At 46.5% G+C, this 15,149-nt stretch overlaps 1 long non-coding RNA gene across 1 annotated transcript in view; it reads right to left on the reverse strand.

Annotated features, from left to right (window-relative positions):
* LOC123367190 overlaps nucleotides 1-5,270 on the reverse strand; it is a 42,312-nt gene extending 37,042 nt beyond the window's left edge. The window contains exon 1 of the long non-coding RNA XR_006578346.1: nucleotides 4,605-5,270. This is a non-coding gene — a long non-coding RNA (uncharacterized LOC123367190). The remainder of the gene's footprint in view (nucleotides 1-4,604) is intronic.
* Between the last annotated feature and the right edge of the window lie 9,879 nt (nucleotides 5,271-15,149).

The raw sequence follows: 15,149 nt of genomic DNA on the forward strand, positions 1-15,149 counted from the left end.
TTTTTATTTTAGCCTTTCTGTTCCTCTTTAAAATGGAATTGTATGCAGTAGCAAACCCTATTATAGTTCAAAGCTTAAAACAGACATAGAATTAATGAGAAATAAGGTGGATAATTTGCATGTTTTAAATCTACTAATTAGTTTGTATGGCATCACCTGCCATTTAAAGAGATGGAACAGCTCATTAAAGATGTGTTGATTATGACTAAGATTAGAAAACTACATAATTTTTAAAAATTGCTTAGAAAGTTAATCAAATCCATCCCCATTCACATAGGCAATTATAATAACAAATGCAAGGTAGGCAGGTAAAATAATATTCCCTGGCAAGCACATTATCTTCCTCCTCCTCATGATAAAAAGGGTGTCCTGAGTTTTGAACTATATATATAGTTAAATCCTACATGGAGTTTTACTGGACAGAATTGATTCCTCACAGTCACTTGCTCTGCCTTAAAGAGCTATACATGCTTTCAGCCAGAGTCAGGTTTTGAAAATCACTGGATACCCTTCTTCTGGGGCATATGCTGCCCAGTCCTTTCCCCATGGGATTACTTCTGCCTTTATGTGCATAAAAGGAGGGGGGAGAGAAGATAGAGGAAGGTCCTTTCCTTCTGTCAAAAAAGATTCCTTCATTGTGCATAGGCGATTGGAGGAATGCAAGAATCAGTGGGTGCTGATTCTATCCTTAACAATCACTGTGGTCTCTCGTTTATTGGCCTACCCAGCCTCCTACACTGGATAGGGCATACAATGCCATTAGCAGCAGGTGCTAGCCAGCAGATGGTAGGTATGAAGTGTATAGCCGCTTACTACAGTGTGGGACACACTTTGCTGTTCTATCTGATAGCTGTTGTTGCACTTGTCTGATGGGGTTTGGCCCCATTACTGCCTGCGTTTTGAAAGCATCCGTTACTGTAGTATAAGCATACGGCTAAGGCAGAATAGAGGAGACAGTCAACAGCAGGCTGCAGGGCAATTTAGCATGTTGCTTGAGGTACAGCATGCACTAGGTAAGATCATTAGGAATTGAACCTATTCCTGTCTTCTTTAATGCAGCCACCTTTGGTATTTGTCTAGATCATGCTCCACTAGCGGGTTCCTCCAATCTTTTTATTTTTTATTGGTCCCTGTTTCCCAAAGTGGATGAGTGGCAAAGTGGAAACGGCCCAAAAGCCACAGATTTTTCAGTGTGAGCGGGAAAGATATTTACCAGAATTATTAGTGACTAGACAGTCCACAAGAAAAAATAAATAAAAACTTGTATGTGGGACAGAAGCTCTTGTTTGTACCAGGATGTGAGACCAGCAACCCAGGCGAGAAGTGGGGAATTCCTCCCAGTAAAACAAGGCCTTCAAAGCACTGTTTGAAAGCTCTGTTGTGAAGCCAGAGAAACTGCATGTCAGGCACTGTAATAAAACCTGTCTGCCCTGGAACACGATCTGTACAGGAAATTTTTTAAATCAAATCAATCTGGGTAGCTCAGGCACTTGAACTATGTATTTACTCGATAAACATTCACAACAGATTAGAACACAAAATATTTTATTTCATGTTATTTTTTGCAAATTTGTTTGTTGGTTTTACTGGTTTTACAAGAAAGTATCTCCATGGGAAGGCATGCTCTGCATTTATGCTAACTTCGCTGAGGAACCCTTACTGACTTATGTGTTTACCTCACATACAAATAAAGCACATCCAGATTTGAACTCTGTCTCTTGGATTCTGTTGAAAAAAACCCTACGAATTTTGGCCTGGACTTCATGATATTTTTTGGCTTATACAGACTTTTTAGCTGCATGCATCATTTTTTCTGGAATGCTTAACCTGGTTATATCAATCATAAAAACACAAGATGTCAGGTGCGATACTGCTTAGCAAGTTCATGGCTCTGAGCATTGGCCAACTAAACCCCGGGTTGTGAGTTCAATCCTTGAGGGGGGCCATTTGGGGATTTAGTTGGGGATTGGTCCTGCTTTGAGCAGGGGGTTGGACTAGATGATCTCCTGAGGTCCCTTCCAAGCCTGATATTCTATGATTCTGTGATTTGTCACCCTTGCCCCCCATCTCTCTTACCTCCTCCCTCTGTTTGAGCTCTTCTAATGGTATGTATCTGCAAAGGCCCTGATCTTGATTTAGATCTGCTAGCACTATCTGTGTAGCGCACCATTGGTTTCATGCCACATGGGTGCTGGGTTCTGTGTTAATGGAACCCAATGCAGGTCCTGAGATTGTAAGCTCTGTGTGTGACAGATATGGCAACTTCCTGCAATATCCTTGAAAAACCTTATTGTATTAAGTTTATGTAGTATTGTGATCTGGGATTGTATGTAACCTTTCTAGGGGAGATGTGACAGATAATGCAACCCCATGAAGTATCTTTGGGGTTCATTGTTTTAAATGAATGATTTTATATATGATTATGTTCTACTCCATTGTGGACGGCTACCACAGCTCCTCCAGAAGCTAAAAACAGTGGTTGGTGATTAAGGCAAATCAGCTAGGTTTAACCCCTCCTCTCTCTTTTTCTATTAGTCAGCATATTGCCTAGCACATCTTAGGGTGCTCAATGAGTACATAATAGGGTGACCAGATGTCCCAATTTTATAGGGACAGTCCTAACTTTTGGATCTTTTTCTTATATTGGATCCTATTACCCCCACCCCCACCCCATCCCAATTTTTCACACTTGCTGTCTGGTCTCCCTAGTACATAATAATATTTAATAAAATATAATGATTGGGGAGTTGTTATTTGAGGGAATTCCTATATGATTCTACATCAGTTTAGGAAACTCAGTAGTAGAAGCACAAGAATTTCTGATTCCAATGCCATTTTCAGTCCGCTAGACCATACTATTGACTATTCTCTCACAGCAGGATGTGGGGGAAGCTTGCATTATCTCTGGCCATGTTCTGTAGCTAAACAAATGACTTGAGTCTCCAAGACTGCCAAGCCAGCAGCATTCACAACAGTAAAACGCACATTAAAAGAGTAAATAATTGGCGGGGGGGGAAATACATCCATGAAAACTGTAACCAAAACAAAAGGAATACTCTGGGCTAGATTCTGCTCTCATTTGTAGTCAATGGAGTCGCTCCATATGTAGGCTGGTTTAACTTGGAGAGAATTTGGTCCATGTTTTCAAAAGAATGTAACTTTGACGTCAATTAGAATCAGCCCCTTAATATCTGAATAAATAATACAAACTTGTTGCAGCAACCTGGATGTTTACACATCTTTTGTGAGTTTTATTAGCTCAGTAAAAAAGCTAATATGAATAGCTTTTGATTCTTTGTTGAGGAGTGTCACTGTGGGTGCTCCACTTTAGGTGTCTTGGTGCCCTGCACTTCTAATGGGAGATTTGTAGTAGCAGTGCCCCGGTTAGCCGCACATGCACAGCAGCCATCTCACCAGGGCCGGCTCCAGGGGTTTTGCCACCCAAGCAGCCAAAAAAAAAAAAAAGCCGCGATTGCGATCTGCAGCATTTCAGTGGGAGGTCCTTCACTCCAACCAGGAGTGAGGGACCCTCCGCCGAATTGCCACCGAATAGCTGGACCTGCCACCCCTCTCCAGAGTGGCCGACCCAAGCACCTGCTTGCTCAGCTGGTGCCTGGAGCCGGCCCTGCATCTCGCACTGCTCTGAGCAGTTCCCTAGTGTGCGCAACCAACCATCTCCTGGTTCCTTCTCTACCTCCTTTGGCTTGAGTCGGAGTGACAGCAACACCCCTTATAACATTATATAATTCAATTATTTTAGTTTTTTTTCCCAGCTAGTAGCCTCTCATTCCTTTATTTCTCCTCTACTTTATATCTTCTTTAAAAAAAATATTTTAATAGTTGTCCACATTCCCCTTCCCCATCCCGCCTCCCAGGTGAGTACCCGTGAAAGACAGAAGAGGGACAAGAATGGGATTATTCCCATTTCTAATTTGAAATAAATATTCCTTCAGGCATGCCCGGCTCTCCTGGCTTTAAACGCTGCCTGGCCTGCAGACTCTCTATACTGTTCTCCGGTGGCCATGTGCCGTATGTCCGTTGCTTAGGGGAGACAAATGTTGCTCAAAAGTATCGTGTAAGGGTCCGTGTCCGGGTCCCCTTGTCAGGTGAGGGGTCGCTCTTCACCTTCGGGGTGCCTGGGAACCAGGCCGCCTCACTACAGGAGGCTGAGTAGCAGTTCAGTCTTACAGTCCACGCCCTCGATCAGGGCGGGGTAACAGGCAGTAGTCCTGGGCTCAGACCCTCAGGCCGGGGCTGAGCAAACAAACAGTACTTTAAGCCTGCGCCCTAGCTCAGGGCAGGGCAGCAACACAGATACCAGGCTCAGACCCTCAGGCAGGGCTGAGCAGCAAACAGGTAAGTCCAGGCTTCTAAGCCTGGGCGTTGGGGTGAGGGGGAAACTGCCAACCGTGAGGGGGGTGGCAGGGGGGACACGGGCCCACCCACTCCACCGCATCCCAGCCCGGGGCCCTAGCAGCGGCGGGGATCTGCTGCAGTCAGTGGGGATTCTGGCCGCAACACACTGACATAGGCTCAGGGTCGGCGGCAGCCAGACTGGGGTCGGCTATCCCCGGGCCACTTCCAATCTCCCCCTCCGTTGGTACCTGTATCGTCGTGGATTCCGCAGGGGGGTCCACCAGCATTGGCTCCTCAGGAGACGGGTGTACAGGTGGGCTCGACTCCTCCTCTGTGTACCGGGCTCGGGGCAGGCTCGGCCAGTCCTCCTCTGGGTACCAGGCTCGGGGAAGGCTTGGTTCAGCAGAAGCTCGGGCACCAGCGTCTGTCCTCTCCAGCGGCCGGGCTGCAACTGAGCGCTGGGCCCGGGCCTTTATACTTCCTGTCCCGCCCCTTGACTTCCGGGGGGCGGGGACAGGCGGTGGTGGCTCCGCCCACTGAGGCGGCTGTTCTGGCCGTCCCTCGTCCCTCTCAGGTGCGGCTGGGAGCCAGGCCGCCTCACTACATATCCCCAGTACAAAAAATTGACCACTAGGACAAGGAAGGCTAGGGCTCTCCAGTTGAAACTCCTGATGGTGAAGAAATCCCTCAGACCAGCCTCTGATCCTGCGTCCAGGATGCCTTCTGGCCAACAGTCGCCAGCAGCAGTGTCTGACAGGGGCTCTACCTCAAAAACGGCTACCAAAGAGTCTGCTCCTAAAAAGGCTGCGTAAAAGCAGTCTCGTTCTTCGCCACAGCAAGATTCACCTCCAAAAAAAATTATCTCCAACGGAAAAATCCCAGTATGATGGCACCGAGCGCGCCGAACTGTGAGTAAACGTCCAGTACTGAGACTTCCCGAGGAGCTAAGGATCTGGTGCAGGCTAGTTCTCATGGCACTCTGTGCATTAAAACCAAGCCTTCCAGCTCAGCACCGAGCAGCACAATGGCGCCACCTGCTGCTCCTACACAGTGCACAAGTCAGTGGCACTGACAGCTCTCACCCAGATTCCCAGCCAGAGCATTCTGCAGTCCTCAGTACTGAGCCTCCTGGTGCCACAGCAATTCATCAGGCAGGTGGACCTCCTGGTTGCTTCAACACCTGGGACTAACAGTACCACAGCCAGACTGGGACCGAGCCTGGTTGCTACTCTCACTATCTCAGCCCCTCCTCTCACCAGCAATGAGGAAGAAAAGGATTAAGCAAGAATGTACACCCCTCACCATTTCTCACCTAAACCGGGACCCTCTCAGAACCACACATCTGTGGACACATGAGACTGGCAAGCTCCACCTTTAGTTCTGTCTCCCATGGCCTTTACACCTAACTGGGCATACTGAGACCCATGGGCATTATATAGGTCCCAGGACCTCAGGCCCCCCAACCTACCTAAATCCAGAACAACTCAATCCCCTTCACCTCCTGCCCCAGCTCCCTATGAAGTGATGGATGAGAAAGTAGAGAAACTGGAGGACGCACCTGAGGGTGATACCTCCCACCCACCCACATTTCATCTTTGTTGCCAGGTGAAACAATAATGCTACCCCCCTCAAACTTCAGATGATTTCAAATCTTTCCAGGACCTCTTCAAACGAGTAGCTGAATCCCTGGACATCTAACTAGCAGAGCTACAAGAGACCCAGCACAAACTCACAGATACACTTCAGGCATCCCCATCAGCAAAGATTGTACTATTAATACAGCCATAATGAATCTGGCCAAAATAATCTGGCAGACACCTACCATAGCGCCGTCTTCTTGTAAGAGATCCGACAGGATGTATTATGTTCCTGCAAAAGGGGCCAAGTTTTTATTCGCCCACCCTACCCCAAACTCATTGGTGGTAGAAGCAGTTAATCAAAGGGGAAAGTAACATCAGTCTAGAACCATCCCTTATGACAAGGACTGGAAAAGGCTAAACCTTTTCGGATGGAAATCCTACTCATTGGCTGTCCTCCAATTCCGCATAGCCAACTATTCAGCCTTACTAGCCAAATACGCACACCATCTGTTCTCTCAAATGTCAACTTTTATTAAACAGCTCCCAGACGACAAAATGAAACTATATAAGGCTAACATCACGGAAGGTTCCCTCATCACCAGGATGGCCTTCCAGGCTTCTCTCGATTCTGCAGACATGGCTGCACATTTAATCGCTACGTCCGTCGTCATGCATCACGTTTCCTGCTACATCTTTCTGGGTTTCTGAAGGAAGTTCAAGCCACAGTCAAGGACTTATCTTTTGAAGGCCAAAAACTGTTTGCAGATGCATCTTTGCACACCTCAAAGGGCTCCCGGGTGACTTTGAATAGGGTGGGCGAATAAAAACTTGGCCCCTTTTGCAGACACTTGGAATCTTTTCCCCTCCAAACAAAAAGAAACAGGGCAGATTTTACAACCAACGATTCTGCACCACCTCAACGATACTATGACCAACACCGCAAACAAAGGCAGATGACACGTTGGCAGCCCCAAGATCAGCCTTCTATGTCTCAACTATCTATTTCCAGGCAAACATTTTGAAGCATTGGTCAAGAGCCCGAGAATCCCACACTCCCTAATTCCGGATCGCCAGCCCATTTGGAGACTATCTGTCACCATACTACCCAGTTTGGAATGCCAAGCTGTTTACAGGTTTTGATGGACAGGTCTGGGTTCTTCTGGATCCCACTACCCACACAGCAGGGTCTATCTTCTTTATTTTTTCCTATGAATTTATTTGGCAGTGCCTCCACCCCCCTCGCTCCTTCCTGGCAGGGTCACCAGGGCAGCTCTAACCACAGGGTAATCCCCACTTACTTGCCAGGTAGTTGGAGACTTCCAAGAAATAACACAAACACAATATAGTCAACACAATATAGTCAACACAATAATTATATTAAACAGGAGACAAATATAACATAACAGGGTAAAACACTATTTTTAGGTTCCCCAGTGCTCACGCTGCTAATAGCTGTGACTTTCCCCAGTCACATGACTTGATGTAGCAAATGTAAGATTAGTGTCCCATTGGTATGCATACTTTGTTGGGGCCCTTGATGACCTATGACCACAAAATTCTTCTCTGCAGTGGTTTAGCCGTGTGGTTGATGGGGTTCAGTACAGCCCAAAGGACTCACAAGTGGGAGAAGGTGGTAAATCCCTCTGGTTATAAAATCCCCAAACCCTCATTCCCTGGCTTGAGGACACAGTTCAGGAAGTAGGGGGTCCCCAAAATAAATTCCCTGACTAACTAAAAGATGGTGCACTCACAAACACCATGAATGATCCTCAGATTCAGAGATACCTCTGGACTCCTCAGTCACTGCAGAGGGGCTGATCTCTGCTGGCAGGGATCCTCTTCAGGCAGGAATCAGGCTGCTTCGGTCCCAGGCTTTCCCCTTACCACAAAGGGGTGCAGAGCTCATGGTGCAGATTACACAACTGTACTAAAATCCAAACTGTAGTCTCCTAGCCCCAGTGTCCAGACACACACACAGCAGGCAGCAGCCCTGAACTAGCAGACAGAGCAGAGCTGACCATGTGGTGACTGGTCTCACCTAGGGAGCTGGAGGGCTAACTCAGCCTGGCTGGGGAAGTTTCCCAGCAAAACTCTACAAACTGGGAGTCATCAGTGGAGAAGGAAAAGCCCAGCTGAGGGATCTTGCTTTCAGGTCCCTAGAGGCCAATTCTCAGGGGGAACCCTGCATGCAGGCCAGCTCCTCACATAGCCACTCCTGCCCTTGCCCTTGCCCTGGCTGGCTCCAGATTGACTCAAAAATGGCTTCTCCCCTTTCCTGAACTCCCTGAGAGGGGCATCTCACTCCCTATTGGTTGCCAGGCAGACTCTGAGTTTGCCTCGGCTCCCACTCCCTACCAGGGACAGCGTGCCTCTCCCTGAGCTGCCAGCAGACAGAGCCCCAGGAATACAGGTAATCTCCTTGGGGGTTACACCCACTTATGTATAAATCTGTGGGAGGGAAAGATGCCCATTGCAAACTCGATGAAGTTGAGTTTTCTTTCCTATTCTCCACTTAGAGTGGAGTACTTTATGCGGGCAGCAAGGAACTGGAAACCTCTAGAGCCATAGGCCACAAAGGAAATCCAAAGATCTCAGGGATGCAGTGAAGAGAGGCAGCCCAGCTTGGCTCACTCAGAAGCCATGATGTCATTGTCTGCTTCTCCTTCCCTGCCCCGCTAGCCAGTCCCACCAGCGTGCTCCCACTCAAATGGCATAAGCTTAAGGGGAACATCCAGCCCCAGTTTGGGTCTATGTAGTGGCTTAACACTTTATTGGGTAACTTAAGCTGTAAATATGACTTGAGCTTTTCTTTCTTTCTGCCTGGAAAGGTTCTTAATATGCTCAAATGCATTCTAGTTAGTGTTGGCCCTTGAGACAACTTCTTTTTGTCAACAGTCAGACACCTACTTCTTGGGTGATCAAGGCTCCATGGTGGTTCCAGTCAGAAGTTTTTAAAAGGCTTAAATGGAACATGTTCCTCACCTAATGTGAAGATTTTATTTATAACCAGGCACCTCAAGCTGAATGGATTCCAGTTTCATTTAGACATATCTGTCCTCAACAATTCTGTGTCCAAATATTACCTTCAGAGTAACACTAGCGTTGTGTGGGTGGGGTTTGAAGTTATAAGCCAAGTGAGTACTAAGACCTGGCTTGGGAAGTGAGAATGCCAATTTATATCACCGCGGCAAACAAAGAACTATCTGATGGTGATGATCCTTAGTCACTTCTGACCTCGGCCAGATTTTAAGCATGGCTGCCCTCATTTTTCCCTTCAATCTCTTTGTAAAAATGAAAATAAGGGATACAAATAGCCCTAAGTTGATACTATAGATTGAAGCTGGAAGGGGCACCCCTAGTTAAAGGTACCTAACAGTTCTCTTTATAAGATCCTGGTTTCATTTCTTTATGACTTTGCCAAACTGTAATCATTCAGGGCTGAAATTTGTAGTGTCTACCCACCCCAAATAGCTGGGGTGCAGGCAGCCATGCTCCTATGAGGGGTTGCTCTCACTGCACCAGCCATGGAAGAGGGGGGCTCTGGGAGAGTGCTGATTACCCAAGTCAGGGAGAGGAGGGGAACTCTTGTTTTGCTTCCCTTTATTTTACCTCTGCTTGGTCCCCACCCTCAGGAAAAAAAGAAGCAACTGCAGGGGCTGAGGAAATAGTAGGGTAAGTATTTTAAGTGTCTCAGCTGCAGGAGGGAGAAGACTGGAGACTAGCAGTCTAGCTATATCCCTGATTCTCCCTGCTGGCAGCATGCAGGGCTTCTCTGGTGCTCCTCTTTTGTCTCTTCAGTGCCAGCACAGCCTTCTGAGGAGCTGCAGAATGGTGTCATCTGCAGACCCATATGGATGCCAGTGTGGCCAGCATGGTTCACATAATCATGTTGTACTATGACTTGCACAACATATGTGAGGCTATAGGGGAATATTTCCAGAGCGAGTGGGCACAGGGCAGATTTCAAAGCCTGTATAGGCAGCTGGATCCCACACATATGCACCCTGCTCTGGTTCCCACCAGGTAAGGGAAATTTGTGATGCTATTTTCTCACACGTCACGGAGCAGTGGGGAGCCAGAAGGTCACTTTGGACTGTGCCAAAGGACACAGCATGACATGATGCTGCTGGAAAAGCTCAAGGGACCATTGCCATGTGGCTGTGTTGCAACATACTTTGGTGGATTTTGGTTCCTGGCAACCAGTGTTAATGAACCAACTGAAAGCAGACAATTGTGTGAGGAGAGCCCCTCCACAAGATTAACACCTTTGACCCTGGTTTTGTGCTGCAGAGGGTGTATACGCATATTTTTTGCCAGCATGGAGCAATATTTTTACGGCGCTGTTTCAGGGTGCTGTATAGGAAGCGCTTTCATTGTTAAAGTAATTGAAAAAGAGTTCAGTAAGGTTTTCGGAAGGGCTTCACACATTCCTTTTCACAATCTTTTCTGATGCTGTGCTCACAGCACTTATCGGCCTGTATGTGTGAGTACTCCTATGGTTGTAAGGGGTGAGAATTTGGAGGAAGAGAACAGATCATAAAAGCACTGCTCAATGTCAGATATATTCAGTGTTAATTTACTTCTGTTCCCTTTGCCTGTATTGTCACTTAAATTATTAACAAAGCCGTAAAGACATCTAAGGGCATTTCTCTTCTGTTTTTCATTGTGGTGTTTTGGACAGCAACAGTTGTTCTCATCCCTAGGTCTCTTGTTTTTTGAAATTAGGAAATTCATAACTGGGGAGGAGGGGTTGTGGGAGGGACACAGAAAAGTAAAGCAGTTCAGGACTGTTATGCAACAGTACTCCCAAGACTGCAAGCTGTGAAAGTTGGCTGAGGGTGGAGGATGAGAGGTCTTTAAAGCATAGCTCGGTGTCAGATATCTGCACTGCTCATTTTTTAGTTTTGTTTCCATTCTCTGGTTTGTCACTTTTGTTATTTACAAAGCCATAAAGATGTGTATATACACGACTCTTCTGTTCTCATTCCGGTGCTGTTGACAGCAACAGTTCAGAGCTTAAGTCACTGGCAAGAACCCTGTTGGTTTTTTTTAACACTAGGAAATTCATGGAGCACAGGAATGGACAGAGAATTCATTGCCTTTCTATGCCACCAGACAGTTACAAAAATCACAGTCATGTACTATGTCTCCTGCTGACTCATTCCAAATGTGTGGGAAATATCCCATTGAACATATTCAGAAAGCAAGATGCACGCACAAGTTAAGTGAACAATAACTTTCAAGAGATACATGGAACACAAAACTAAAACAATTTTTAACAGGAACTCCAAACCAATAAAAAAAGGTTGAGATTCACTGAGAAATGAACCAACGTTACTGTCTCTGGACCTGTCTCCTGGCCCTTCCACCTCCCTCCTCCCCTGAAAAGGGGGGAACAACAGTGGAATAGTGTGCGGGGGGACAAACGGGGATGTCTTCTGCGTGGAGTCTGGGGGCCAAACACAAGCTGGGCTGCAGGGACTAGATCAGGCTTATTCTCCTCCTGGATGTCCTGTTGAGTTCGCCTCTGAAGGGTTTCAGGTGCCAATGGAGGATACTGTGCAAGCCATCCAGCATGCTCCTCCCGGTCATGGGGGCAGGGTTGGATCCACCACCTCAGCAGCAGCCTGGGTGGCAGCTGCCAAAGGAGGAGGAGGTTCTGCCTGTTTCCAGAAAGGAATAGCAGCCATGCCAATGGACAGGTCCTAAAAGCGTTCAGCCACCAGTTGTACTAGTGACTTCGTGAATGCATGGTCCTGTTCCCTCTGGCATACTCCCATTCCCAGTGGCGTGACTCCATTTCCAGAAACCAGCTCATCAGTGCCTCATTTTGCTGAAGAGCCCAATCTTCACATGCCCTAAGGAACTTGAACTGCTCCTGACTCCTCCTGTCAGTGCCAGGGTCTTTTTCCATCTGCCTCTGCAGTCTCTCTGTTGCCTCTCTTGCCCTCCTGGTGGAATGGTTTCTCTGTTGGCATTAGAATGTCCCACCAAGTCAAAGACAAAGCTAGCTTTAATTTCATTTCTCCTTTGAAGAAGCATAAGAAATCCTTCCACAAAACATAACTGTGCTACAAAAGGCCACAATATAAATAACTTTTCAGCATCTCAGGAATGCTGCTGTTACAGTCTCCTTCCATCAGACAACTTTTGCAGCCCATGAGGAAGGAGCTGAAGGTAATAATGGTAAGAGACTTTTAGTACTGTTAAAATGTAATATTTCCAGTGCATGAACAGGTTGGTTGGAGATGGAGTGGGGTTCAGTTCTGTTCAGAACAAACATTACCAGTTACCTATCTGTTCTTTAAGGGCTGACCATCAGTTGGAGAACATAGCAGTTTTGAAGGTACCAGAATGGAAAAGAGAGGTACGTTTCCACTACTGTTGAGGAAATCCAGCCACATATACCGGAGAGGGGTTTCTGCTGATACTCTACATACTGCTGCGAGGAGGAGCTTGGTGAGCTATGACAGTGGACCATGCACATGCCCTGCTCTTAAACCTGAAGAATCATCTTAAGTGTCTGCTACACCAAAAATTTGCTTAATTATGCTTACAGGACTGGGAGGCAATTAGAGAGGAAACTGATTAACTGTATTCTAAGCTAGCAGATGGAGTTCCCATGGAAGAGGAACAGAGAACCACAAAGAACATCCTTCCACCTCCAAATCCTTCTCCATCGCCAGAAAGTCCGGTCTCTCTGTCCAGTGAACAGTGTTGAAAGGAATGGGGAAACAGAGTCATACCCCAAGTGTATTTTCTTCCTTGAACTTTCTGATTAACACTGCAAGTCAGTTGCCTCTCCACTGCTAAGGGACATGACACTCTGTTTTTGCAACCACCAGAGTGGATCCTTCATCCACACCTACTTCTCCCGGCTTCTGCTGAGTGGCTCAACGCAGGGAGAGGCCAGATACCAAGGACTGGGAATGATACAAAATATTTGAAATTATCACAGGGAGAATGAACCACTTTTGAGTTCCTCAGACAACAAAAGGGGTCCTTTCCCTTCCCACACCGAGGCAGGCCCAAACCCAAGCCAGCGAAAGCACCCCCACCTTCCGTATGGCTCCTGTTTCTAAGTGTAAGGAAAGATGGGGCAGTGGGAGTGAATCTTTGAACAGCCATAAATGTCATAAAACTGTTCTTTCCCCACATGGGACTTTTCCAAACCTGCCCCCTCCTTCCCTTTCTTCCCAGTCCATGAGGCCTAGGGATTATCCCTGCCAAAGTGCTGGCCGAGAAATGCACAGGTACAGGGGCACAGTAACGGCTCAGTGACACTCTTTGTTGTAGCTTCTGTTAAGTGTATTACAATGGTTGGTGGGATTTCAATAATACCATGGATTTTCAGCACTGTGTTGCTCCGAGACCATGTCTGGGTGGAGGGGGGGTGGGGTGGGGGACTGGACCAAGCCATGTGGCACTGGAGCAAGAAGGGGTATTTCTGGGGGAGGTGGCATCCATTGTAAAATGTATTAGCCTCAAGTTCTGGTTCCTGCAGCTTCAGGCTCCTCACGAGGGCTTCCTTAACTGAGTCCACCAGGAAGAGGTGCAGAATTATATGATCCTCTTCCTCCAGGTCTCCTGGGGCTTCCTCAGATGTCCCTACTGCCTCCTCGCCCTGCCCCTCGTCAGCATCCCATCATATGATGAAGTTGGAGGGGTTGAGTGGGGGGTCGTGAGTCACTTGGGGCTCCGTACTCGCAGCCCTAGAGAGCATCCGGTCCAGTTCATTGTAGCATTGGCAAGGTTCCCTCCTGGAGCAATTGTCCTTCACCCTCCAATACAAGAAACTCAGATACTTCAAGCCCTCCCAGCACTGGGACAGAGTCCATTGAATACCAGCCTCCATGAAATCTCCCAGTAGAAGTGTATATTCCTGCCACTCTGGGCAAAGACATAGAGGATGACATACTTTGACCACACACTGATGAGCATCTGGGTGTGCTCCAAAGACCCTGTCATAAAACTGTTCTTTCCCCACACTGGCCTTTTCCAAACTTGCCCCCTCCTTTCCTTTCTCCCCAGCCCATGCAGCCCCTTACCTACTCTGTACTGTAGAATGGTTATGGGGTCATGCCACAGAAAAGACATGTACAGACTGATATCTCTCATGCATGCTAGCATTCTTGCTGTGCACTCTCCTTCAGGAATGTGCTGCAGGGCTTCAAATGTGGACAATCGGGGAGTTATGGCACAACTACGCACATGTAAATATGTACAGTCACAAGTGTAGATATAATCTTAATGCTCTATTAGTTTTTTAAAACTATCTTAGTTCAGTATGTAGAATTTTTCTTGTATCATTCAGTCCTTCTTAACATTCTGTTTTAATCTTGCATTGCACCAAAAACTCCCACTAAAGTCATGAGGGATTTTGGATGAGCAAAGAATGTAGAATCAGTCCTAAGCACGAATATGGTACGTCTTGTACACTGCTTTATTCCTACACTTCCTTTTTACTTTGGCTGTCTTCCATCATCTTGTCTTGTGTTCACCACCTCCACTTGTTTTATTAACCATCCAGTAAAAAAAAAGTTTCAATAGCAATTCCAGTTTCTAAAGCAGTCAGTGTTCAGTCTTTGAACAGGAACAAAGGAAAATGGGTTACGTCCTTGATGTAAATTAAGGGACTCAATTAAAATTATACCAGGGTTTAGTCTCCAACTGTGCTTTGTCTTTTTTTTTTTAACCTGACAAGTTAACAGTTGTTCCAATTTTGACCTTTATGGTTCATCAGTTTTGCTTTTTTCCCTTCTTATGCCACTGTGTTCCAGACACCAGAAAAAGCTCAATATTCACTAAATGAAAAGCTGTCTCTTTCACTTACTGTTATTTTGACCTGTTTTGTCATGTCACTTCTCTGATCTCCACCTTTCGCATTAGACTTCGTCCCTTTCTTTCTGTGTCATCAGGAGGCAAAGCTTCTTCTTTATATCACAGCTTAGATGCCTCTAGTTTCTCCTTGTGTCATGGTGTAGTGTTTTCAGTTACATATCATTATTTCATAGATTCCAAGGCCAGAAGGTACCTCCTATATAACACACACATGGAATTTCCCCAAAATAATTCCTAGAGCATGTTTTAGAAAAACATCCAATCTTGATTTAAAAATTGTGAGTGATGGAGAATCCACTACGTCCTCTGGTAATTTGTTCCCATGGTCAGTTACTCTCTCTCTTAAAAATATTTCCAGTCTGATTTGTCTAG

Source organism: Mauremys mutica, chromosome 3 (genome assembly GCF_020497125.1).
Source record: "Mauremys mutica isolate MM-2020 ecotype Southern chromosome 3, ASM2049712v1, whole genome shotgun sequence".
Taxonomy (NCBI): Eukaryota; Metazoa; Chordata; order Testudines; family Geoemydidae; genus Mauremys; species Mauremys mutica.